We start from the raw sequence: 12,312 nt of genomic DNA on the forward strand, positions 1-12,312 counted from the left end.
TAAGAGACCAGAAGCACCTTCAGAGTATGAAAAAGGGTTCAAAGTGACATAAAGTACAAATTTGTACCATTTCAACCATAAGGGTACCTGCAGCATTGAAAAATGTAATGTTAATGGCTGTAATGTTACAAACTAGAGCAGAGTTGAGTGATGACAATAGTACTACTTAACAGTCATTTACTACACCAGACAATGAAGGTCAGATGCTGCAAACTAAGTGTATGGCGGGTCAGTATTTTGAGTTTTTGAAGATTATTTCTAGATTAAAGATAAAATAATATTGCTAAGTGGCATGGACCAGGCCTAATGCTGTGATAAACATAAAAAACATGACTTGATAAGGTGAGGTTGAACTTGATAAGGTACAAAAATAGACCATAACTGAAGGGTACAGAAATGTCTCTTAAAAGAGTACACCCCCAGCGACAAGCATTTGTACCTTTATAGGTACAAGCTGGTACCTCTGTTTTTGAGTGTGTGGGTGATGAAGAGACCACAGTGTGCTTTACTAAAATGTTATCATCAGATTTTATAAAATATGAAGCCAAACAAGGACTCTTCATCCTGAACACAAAGAAAAGCCTGTAGGTTACTTTGGAAATAAACAACCTGACTATGACACACAGAGAGGTGTTTTCCTAAAGCAGCTTCTTCTCATCAGAAACTCGGCTCATCTGGAGGATTCTGCAGAACTTCCTGCTTTAAAACGTCTCACACTGAAGCAGAACAATGGATACTGACACCGACACGGCTTTCACTTCACTCAACTGCAATACAATAAACTCATGACGCGTTTCTTGGGGTGGGGGTGGGGATGGGGGGGGGGGGGGGGGGGGGGGGGGGGGCTTGGCTATATAGCCATGATGAAAAGGGGGCCCTTCAGAACATGTTTGGGAACCACTGGGTTAACGGATGATCAGCACTCTGTGACTAAGTACGGACACCTGCCAGCCGACGCTCAGCACACACACACACACACACACACACACACACACACATTCTTGCCGCCGTTCGTGCCACTGCTTGGTCGAACCCGAGGCAACTCCCAATCTACAGTTTAAAAGGCGACTTGAGCAGCATGTGGGAAGGAAGGCAGCCTCACGTGGTCGAGCGACGACAAGCCAACTGTTTATCTGTTGTTGCGTTTCCACCACCGAGATAATTAATTTGGTGCTCAAATGTAAAGTTTAGTTGTTTTTTTTTTTCATTTATAAAATGAAAAATGAGGAAGTTGTCTAAAGGGATTTATGTGTGGAAATTAGAGTTCTGTGTGAGGGGAGGGGCTTAGAGGATGATCCCGTTCAGAGAGCAGGGGTTATCGGGAGAGGTGGCGGTTGGGTCTGGGTCTTGGATTCTTTATACATTTAGATGTTCTAGAAAACACTGATGAGAAAATCTTTGTAAATAAATATGCACTGGAATCTTGGAGCATGTTTGCTCCATGTGGGTTCACACTCAGCCCAGCTGAGGAACAACAGAGCAACTGATCCTGGAGCTCTGTGAAAACCCGTCAGAGTTGTGTACACGCATGTAGAACCAGAACAGCTCATGTATGACACCGGATCCCCCCCAGGTGTTTGTGTTCTCATCATCTTGGTGTTGGGGTGGGGGGGTCTGCTGTGGGTAGCAAATGGATATGTGACTGTCTGACAAGCCGTCACAAAACTTGGCTGAGCTGTGATGTTTTTATAAAGATAAGTAGCAGGACTTTTGCCATGACTAAACACGCTCACATCTTTACATTCGGCATCCTCGACAATCTGCCCAGATGATAAACACATTTTTCAAACATTAAAAAAATATATATTTTATTTGAACCCTGCTTGCCATTCACACTGACCCACCTCCCTGCTAAATGCCACATCCCGGCACGCGTCGCTTTACTGCTTTTACTGAAAGTCTCTCTATGATGCACATTTCAGTCTAATTTACTTTAATGTGAAAGTCCAGGAGGACAAGAAATAATCCAACATTTTCCACAAACCCCTTCATTCATGTTGTATTGATCCTCTCAGATCAGCTTCTGCCAGAAAAGAGCCAACAGAGAAAGCTCCGCCTCCCGCCTGAGGCAGCTTCTGATTGGTCAACTGCTGGAGTAGTTCTCCTGAGCAGTGAAGGTGGGTGTGGCTTTCTTATCATGAACGCGCACAACATCGAGAAGATGACCAATCACTGAGTCCATCCTCCGGGACGTCACTAACATTTTCAAAGTAGAAAAAAATATGTAAAACTTCTAGTTTCTGTTGCCATGGAAACCAAACGTAGAGCGTGCTGGAAACTCAAGCATGCGTTAAGGTGATAACAAACAGCGTTGTTCACATGTCTGATGAATATTCATCACTATAACACTGTAGAAAGCTCAGAAAACTAGAAAACTTCCCAAACAGTTTGAATCTGATGTTTTACATCAGTGATGAAATATTCACATGAGTTCACAGAATATTGTTCGTTATTCATGATACACATAATAATGTTAAGCAGGTCAAAGCAACAGACTTGAAAATAACAAATAAAACAATAAAACTCCATTAGACATAAAACCGGAAGTTCCACCTTTTCTTCCACTTGGGTCCCAAAGAGTCTTGTTGTTCTTCATTCTCCCCACTCATCATCTGTGTTCTTTCATCTGAGATCTGTCCTGCGGCAAGTCCAGGACCCCTTGCATCTGATGTGTTGATTATGTTGTTGGCGGGCTCAGCAGTCCATGTTTTCATACCTTGAGTTCATGTTGTTTGTCATTGTGTGAGCTTTCCTGTGACATGTGCACGTTCAGATGTGTGTGTGTGTGTGTGTGTGTGTGTATACATGTGGGGCTGAAAAGCGTGCAGTATGATGACATGTTTTGCCCACAGCTGTCGACATGCTGTTTAATCAGCACCTGTACTTCTGTGTGGGAGTCACAGGTCAGGGACTGCAGGAATAAGCGGCTCTCTGCTCCACCAGGTGACATAAGCAGTGGATTAGGATTTGGTCTTCACAAACACAACCACTGACCCGACTACCTCTCATCTCCTCTAATAAATGATCTACATTCACCCTGGTCTCTTCTGGAAGAACTGGAACTGGTTTTAAACAGGCAGAAATCAGACCAGACTGGTTTAATACAGGTGGTAAACCATGAGAAAATAAGTGTGATGAAACGCCTGATATCCTGTCAGGAATAATAACGAACCAGCAACCTCCTGATGCTCTTCCTGATGAGGATGTTTCCAGCAGAGTTCCCTGTCGGTCCTTCAGAGCCACAGGTTTTTCTATTTTCCCTGCTTCACCACAGCTGACTTGAATTGGAGGAAAAGGATATATGTCACTTAAATGAGTAAAAATAGACAAGGATGATTTCTATTGTTTTCTATTGTTCTGGATAGAAAATAAATTAAATGTATTATTCAAGATGTGAGGAAAGTTTACAATATTAATATATGTGTCATGATGGATGGATGGATGGATGGATGGATGGATGGATGGATGGATGGATGGATAGATAGATAGATAGATAGATAGATAGATAGATAGATAGATAGATAGATAGATAGATAGATAGATAGATAGATAGATAGATGGATAGATAGATAGATGGATAGATAGATGGATAGATAGATAGATAGATGGATAGATAGATAGATAGATAGATAGATAGATAGATAGATAGATAGATAGATAGATAGATGGATAGATAGATAGATGGATAGATAGATGGATAGATAGATAGATAGATGGATAGATAGATAGATGGATAGATAGATGGATAGATAGATAGATAGATGGATAGATAGATAGATAGATGGATAGATGGCCCTGGTGGGCCACAGCTCCAGGTGAGCAGCAGCCAGCTTTCCTCTGCCTCCTTCTGGGCAGCCATGTAGCCGTTCCTGTGATGGGCGGTCTCGGCTGTGCGCTCTCTGTGGGCTGCTGGTTGCATTCGGATGATCACTCAACACACACATATAGACACACACACACGAACACAAACACACACACATACAACAGACATACTAGTTGCGGCTCTGGTCATCATGATTCATGGTTTTTCCTCCTCATGATGTCCTCTGCTGGGTTTTCTCCGAAGCTTTATGTTTCTCTGAAGGTGCAGAAGGTGTTCAGTGTGTCTGATGAGGATTCGTCGCAGTTGTCTCTACTTTTTGTTTAGTTCAGAATCAGATTTATTTTCACTGAGCCAGCATCCCAGCATGATGAGATTAATTCCTGTACAACCTGTCCAATAGACAACACAACATAGATATAAGAGAAACAGAACCAGGCAGGCAGCAGGACCACCTTGTGTTCGCACTGCTCTACTTAAATGAATCAAACCTTTTAAATCCAGCATTCCTCTTCGTGCCAGAGGTGACGCTGCATCAAGGATGACAGAAGAAGATGAGACACACAAGGAACGAGAAAACTGCATCATCACTGGTTCATGCAGGACAGCTTCTGTTTCCATCAGAGTCAAACATGGAGCTGCATCAGATCCAGTTTGGTCACGTTTCTGTCAGAACTTTCCCAGTTTGACTAGAAAACACTTCTCGTGGCAAGTCCCGCTTTTTGTCTCCCACATGTGCATGTTTTGGTTGTGTTTACCCACAATGCCATGTGCTGAACCCACTGTGCACGTCCTCTTGAAGCACACTGAGACCCACGTTAGAATCCAGACTTAGTCTGCATCTTTGAAATCCCCCAAACAAAGCAGACTTTCCGAACTAATGGTTTAAGATTTAAAAAGTTCACAAAAACATGCTGGTTTTAGAGTGAGTGTGTGTGTAACGTTGTCTTGATGCTGAGTTGGAGGACGGAAATGGAGACAAATGGACATTAGAAGGTGAAAGAATCAAAGGACGTATCTGAGGACCCATCTGAAGTCATCTGATGCGGTTCAGCCTGGCGGCAGGACTGGCCCTGTTCGCACCTGCTGGTGCGTACTGGAACCAACAGGATTCTGCGGTTTGACACGAAGATGGAGTTTGTGACTTTTCCCTTTCGTCTCTGCAGTATTTGCTTAATTAAGCAGCAGCACCAGAGTTAAAAGTTCATCCTTCTCTCCTTCTAGCCACGGAGCAACTGCTCCGTGACCAAAAACACACAACCACACATCGACACATGCAGACAACGACATGCAAATACACATAAACAAATCCAGGCATTTACACACTCATCCACAGACACACACACCCTTTGTTACAGGGTGAGACATCTGCTGTTTGTTGTACACAAATTATTGATAGCAGTAAACAGAGAGTTGAGGGGAAAACAGGCATTTCTCATGCTGATGAAATTTTCACGACCTGTCAGCCCATTCAAACCAGTGCTTTGTCACTAAGTGAGACGGCACGACGAGAGGTGCTTCTTCACCACGCTTCTCCCACATCAAGCAGAGAGCTGCAGAGAGAGGGCCTGACAGGAACATTCCAGTTCAAAGACAAGAGATCAAGGGTGTCCCTCTTCTTTCCAGGGCTCTTTGTTATATAAAAACAGGAACAAAATCACTTATTCTGAACTCTTTTACACATTTTTATGCCTTAACTTGAAAGTACTGTTGCTGTTTTTCATCATTTATATCCATCTTGTATGTTTTCACCAATATTTGAATTAAAATGTCTATTTTTCACAGTTATATGAAATGTTTTGACACTTCATAACTGATGTTGTGACTTACATCTGAGCAGTAGCAGTCAGAAGCAAATGGGCAGGATGTTGTGCAGATTCTGAATGTCAGGACCTATGATTCTCTGGAAATAACTATGCAGTGCTTATGCTGCAAGGAAAACCAGATCAGAAACAGGGTCTGGGGTCCAGGTTGTGGATGATTAGGTCTAGGATCAGATTAATACCAGGAGGAACAGAGGTTTTATCCTGTAACAAACACATGGTTCACTTTTCCATATCGTCCGGGCTTACCAGTATTGTCATGCAATCTGAAGGCTGCTTAAGCAGATTGAGGAGGAGAAATTACGAGCTATCTGCATTACAGGGCTGAACAGAAAAGTTGCATGTGAAACAGCTATAATTACTGCTAAGTGTGTCATACATTTGTGTTTACTCTTCATCATAGCTTCATAATAACTGCCGGTATACAGGATCATTAAACAAATGAATGAATGAGAGGCACTGAAACCACTGTGATATGATTAAAAAAGGTATTTTTACTAACATATGTAGCAATGATTAATGCTGTTGTACAGAGGTATTTGTGTTATATCTGCTGAAAATCAATACTATTAATAATAATAATAATAATAATAATAGTAAAAACAATACTTCTCCCTGAACCACCACCTTATCGTAGTGGAGGGGTTTGTGTGTCCTGAAGATCCTAGCAGCTATGTTGTCAGGAGCTTTATGCATTTGGTAGGATCATCCATGGTAAACAGATGTCTCGGAGAGGGACCAGACTAAGTACGGCTCAGCAACCCCCATGATGATGAATTATTGGCAGAAGTGTTCCCTTGCCAGGACCCGGGTCACCAGGGCCCCCCTCTGGAGCCAGGCCCGGGGCTGGGGCATGAGCGCTAGCGTCTGGTGGCCAGGACCTCCCGTGGGCTCACCATCTGCAGGAGGAGCCGTAGGGGTCAGGTACAATGTGAGCTTGGCAGCAGCGAGGGTCAGGGACCCTGGTGGTCTGATCCTCGGCTGCAGATTCTGGCTCTAGGGATGTGGAACATTACCTCTCTGGAAAGGAAGGAGCCTGGTCTTGGGCTCTGGAACCAGGACCATCGAGAGGGGTTGGACCTTCTTCCACTCTGAAGTTGCTCACGGCGAAAGGTGCCGAACAGGTGAGGGCATTCTCATCAGCCCCCGGCTTGGTGCCTGTACATTGGGGTTTACCCCAGTAGACGAGAGCGTAGCTTCCCTCCGCCTTCAGGTGGGTGGGGACAGGTCCTGACTGTTGTCTGTGCTTATGCACCGAATAGCAGTTCAGAGTACCAACTGGAATCCTTGGAGGGAGTGCTGGAGGGTGCTCCTTCTGGGGACTCCATTGTTCTGCTGGAAGACTTCAATGCTCATATGGGCGATGACAGTGAGACCTGGAGGGGAGTGATTGGAAGGCATGCCCCCCCCCGAACCCAAATGGTGCTTTTTTGTTGGACTCCTGTGCTCATCATTGATTGCTCCATAACTAACCTCACATTCAAGCATAGGGGTGTTTATATGTACACCTGGCATCTGGACTCTTTGGGCCGCAGTTCGCTAATCAACTTTGTAATCGTATCACTGGAGCTGCAGCCACATGCCTTGGGGAGGAAGCTGGTCAAGCCGGGCAGGCCCAAACGTGTTGTGAGGGTCTGCTGGGAATGTCTGGCAGAGTCCCCCCTCAGAGCGAGTTTCAACTCCCACCTTCAGCAGAGCTTTAACCATGTCCTGAATGAGGCGGGGGACATTGAGTCCGAATGGTCTATGTTCCATGCCTCTATTGTTGAAGCAAGCAGCTGGAGCTGTGGTCGTAAGGTCGTTGGTGCCTGTCGTGGCGGTAATCCCAGAAGGTCATTGGTGGACACCATCAGTGAGGGATGCCATCAAACTGAAGGAGTCCTATCAGGCCTTCTTGGTCTTTGGGATTCTGGAGGAAGCTGATAGGTATCAACAGGCTAAGCGGGATGCGGCTTTGGCTGTCGCCAACGGTGTGGGAGGAGCTCGGCAAGGCCATGGAGAACGACTTCCGGATGGCTTTGAGGTGATTCTGGTCCACCATGCAGCGACTCAGGAGGAGGAAGCAGTGCTCCGTCAATACTGTGTACAGTGGAGATGGGGAGCTGCTGACCTCAACTTGGGATGTTGTGGGTCAGTGGAGGGAATAGTTTGAAGATCTACTCAATCCTACCAACACGACTTCCGATAAGGAAGCAGAGCTGGGGGACTCAGGGGTGGACTCTCCTATCTCTGGATATGAAGTCGCTGAGGTGGTTAAAGAGCTCCTTGGAGGAACAATGCTGTTTTCGTCCTTGTCGCGGAATAGTGGACCAGCTGTATACCCTATTTAGGGTCCTGGAGGGGGCATGGGAGTTTGCCCAACTAGTCTACATGTGCTTTGTGAACTTGGAGAAGGCATTCGACCATGTCCCCGAGAAGCTCCTACTCTGGGAGTATGGGGTACCGGACCCCTTACACGAGCTGTCCGATCCCTGTACGACAAGTTGGGACCACATTTCAGACACAACCATGTCAAATTCGTTTCCGGTGAGGGTTGGACTCCACCAAGGTTCACCGATTCTGTTCATAACTTTTATGGACAGAATTTCTAGGACCAGCCGAGCTGTTGAGGGGATCCGGTTTGGTGGCCTTAGGATTGGAACTCTGTTTTTTGTGGATGACGTGGTCCTGTTGCCGTCATCTGGCCGTGATTTCCAACTCTTTCTTGAGCAATTTGCTGCTGAGTGTGAAGCGGCTGCAATGAGAATCAGCACCTCCAAATCTGAGGCCATTGCCCTCAGCCGGAATAGGGTGGATTGCCCTCTCGGGGTCGGGAGTCAGGTCCTGCCTCAAGTGGAGGAGTTTAAATATCTTGGGGTCTTGTTCACGAGTGAGGGAAGGATGGAGCGTGAGATGAACAGACGGATCAGTGTGGCGTCTGCAGTAATGCGGACTCTGCGCCGGTCTGTCGTGGTGAAGAAGGAGCTGAGCCAGAAGGCGAAGCTCTCGATTTACCAGTCGATCTACGTTCCTACCCTCACCTATGGTCATGAGCTGTGGGTCGTGACCGAAAGAACGAGATCTCATATCCAGGCGGCTGAAATGAGTTTCCTCCGCAGGGTGGCCGGGCTGTCCCTTAGAGATAGGGTGAGGAGCTCGGTCATCCGGGAGGAGATCAGAGTAGAGCCACTGCTCCTCCACATCGAGAGGAACCAGTTGAGATGGCTCTGGCATCTGGTCAGGATGCCTCCCTGGTGAGGTGTTCCGGGCACGTCCCTGTGGGAAGACAGTCGGAGGAAGACCCAGGACACGCTGGAGGGATTATATTTCTCGGCTGGCCAAGGAATGTCTTGGGATCCCCCCGCAGGGTTGGCAGATTTGGCTGGGGAGAAGGAAGTCTGGGCAGCACTGCTAATGTTGCTGCCCCCGCGAACTGACCCTGGATAAGCGCGGACAATGGATGGAATAATAATAATAACAATAATAATAACAATAATAATAATAATAATAATAATAATAATAATAATAACAACAATGCTACCAAAAATCCCCACATTTACTCCCTAAAAACTTAAATATGTCATGGATTTTAATTTCCCCTGGTGGATGAAAAAAGTGTTCTTGATCGTGAATCCCCATAGACTTAAGTTAATCTAGTGCTAGCACAGAACTAAATTTGTCCTGCTATGTGACTTCAGGTTTGAATCTTGACTTAACATTATTTTTTACTTGCTCAGAAAAACTCTCTTTTGGAAATGTGCATGGAGTAATTTTTAAAGGAGGAATTATTAGGAACTACTTTTTACTACTACTATCACTTTAAGCTGGAGATCCATGCAGGTCTGGACAGATGTGTGCATAGCCCTTCTGGCACAGGTCAGTTCTAACAGAAGCCTTTAGCTTCCACTGCTAGTGCAGTGAAATTACCTTTACTGCTAAAATGTCTGTAGTCTGTGGGCTTAGTATAGTGAATGAGTGTTTCCAAGCGGACTGGAAAAAATTAGACAGCAGGAAATAACAGATGAAATGAAAATAAACAAACAACAAAGCTGGAAAAATCAGCCGTCTAAAAGTTTTTTCTGTCTCGTAACTGTCCTCCGTTTCTCCTGGTAATGTTGTCGTTCCTCTGGAGTTACTATTTACCAGCAATCACCGTTTGCGACTGGTGGCATCCTGTCTTACTCTGACATGCTGACGCTAGTCAAACAGTGAAAGGTTTGATGCCGATGCTTGAAAAACATTACGGCTGTAATCATACAAAGTAAAAATTTGTAAAATATATATATATATATATATATACATATATATATATATATATATATATATATATATATATATATATATATATATATATATACATATATATATATATATATATATATATATATATATATATATATATATATATATATATATATATATATATATATATATGTGTGTATGTGTGTATGTGTGTGTTTGTGTGTTGTGTCGTTTGCTAGCAATCTAGCCGTAATGTTCATGAAGACAGACCAAATTACACACACAAAAATGACAAAGGGGGCAAAAGTGATTTTTTTTTTCACTTACTATCCAGACAAATCCATGCTCCATACTGCAGATGGAGCTTTTTATCCGTCTTCTGCATCCGTCACGTGTGTAATTTGGCCTGTTTTCAGAGAGCTAGCAGACATGTAGCTAATGGAGCAGTACCATTAGAAACAGTTGGGGCAGTGTCAAGCTGTATGGCTGATGTGCCAGCAAAAAGGAACAGAGAAGAAGAGGCTGCACCATGTTTATCAGCTGCCCAGACCTTTACTTTCCACCACGCTTATGTCTCTTTCTTAGAATAAACACGACCATGATCTCCTCCATGCTGTCTGACACTGAACTCTGAGCTGCACACTGACTGCTCTGTAGGGATGTTCCGCAACAACCATTTCAACATAAAGGCTGCATGAAAGTTCCAAAGCAGTGAGGGTTGAAATTGACTTATGTATTTATACAGGTAATGGAAGCATTAATGGTCTTTCACCCTGCTTTCCATAATCACTCACAAGCTCACTCGTCTAATCATTTCTGATTTTACATCTTAGCGGCTTGTGTTTGTCCAGTCAGCAGGGATGCTGCCAATCAGCATCCTTAAACAATGTATCTCAGAGAAAATCTCCGCCTCCTTCTCTAACTATGTTGAAGCCAAATGTTGGGTGTTTCCTGATTATTTCAGTGTCTCACATTTGACTGGTCAATACCGTATTTTTCTGTGGTGTTCTAAACTCACCTTTGCAGAGACTTTAACTTTCATCTTCTTGCTTGTGCTCCTCTCTGTTCCATCCTCTCCTGTCTCTTACTGACACTGGGATTTTTAGCCATGTGGGTTGTTAATAATTCAGCCTGAAGGATGGATTTTGGTTTTCATCTGCAGCAGGAAATGCTGTGCTCCACTGAACAATGTGCTTGCACCCAGGGCCCTGAAGTGTCTTCAGAGGCAGAGATTGGAAAAGCCTTTTCTCTTTAGATGGTAGCTGTATGTCTGAAAAAATGGGGGAAACAAAAATAGATAAGATGGACAAGAGCAGAGATTTTATGTTCCTTTTTTTTGCATATCCAGGAAACACAGTCCTTAAGAAGTCGTATTCTCAGCAGAGGATGTTATCACCGAGCAGGTATAAAACATTAGATATTAGACACCAGACATTTTAAACAGCTTTGCTTATCTCTCTGTTAAAAGGCCCTGATGGATGTGTGGGTCATTTTGCTCCATTTCCTCTTTCCGTCTTTCTGTGTTTTGGTGTTTCTATTTTCTCCCATTTCATGACACATTTTCATGTAGTGACATATTAGTATCCATCAGCTTTGAAGGGCAGGGCGATCAGGGAGGCCTGCGTGTCGTACATTATGGCACAGAACTCATTTCCTGCCTGGTTTTAACAATGTCTCTGTCCTCTGAGAGGTGAGACTATATGAGGGGCACATCATGACATTCTACATGTCGCAGATTTTGTGAATGTGTGTGTGTGTGTGTGGAACCTGGAAGGAAAGACGACAAAATAAGGCCAGAAAATTCAAGTGTCCTCCAAAATGACATTCAGACGCTTTGGCTTCATACCGAAGAGAAACATGCTGCGCTGAATTTAGATTATCTGGATAATAAGCTGCACAAATTAATTCCTTTCCCAGTAACCAAATTCTCCAAGATAGCCATTAATATTACAATGACAGGGTTTAAGTCAACACTCCAAACCGAAGCCATTTTCTGGCTTTTGATTATCCCAAAAATGGACTCTAAATTCATAATATCTCCTTGTGTCACATCATCTTTGAAACGTTTGTCAGTTCTGTTTAATAACAACTCTCCCACACGTAAAGTCCCTCTGAACTCTTTGTGTTCTTTTAGGGAACAGAAGCTACATGCATGACACTTTGTTCCCTTCCAGTCTCTTCACACCGTGCGCTACATTTAGAACAGGATATCACGCTCTCGCATGTCATGGCTGAGGACACCTGTAATCACATCTTCAAGACAAATAATGTCTTCACCTTGCCAAGAACATCTCTGCACTGTAACTTGCTACTGCTATTAGTCCTCCAGGTGTCCCATAAGGCTCCAGCCAGCTCAGAATGAACAATCGGCGAATGTGCTGGATGCAGATTTCCTGCTTTCTGGTGAAGCGTTTTGTGCCTCATCAAGCTTAACCTGAGTCCGACATG

This window comes from Telmatherina bonti (assembly GCF_933228915.1).
Source record: "Telmatherina bonti genome assembly, chromosome: 8".
Lineage (NCBI taxonomy): Eukaryota > Metazoa > Chordata > Actinopteri > Atheriniformes > Telmatherinidae > Telmatherina > Telmatherina bonti.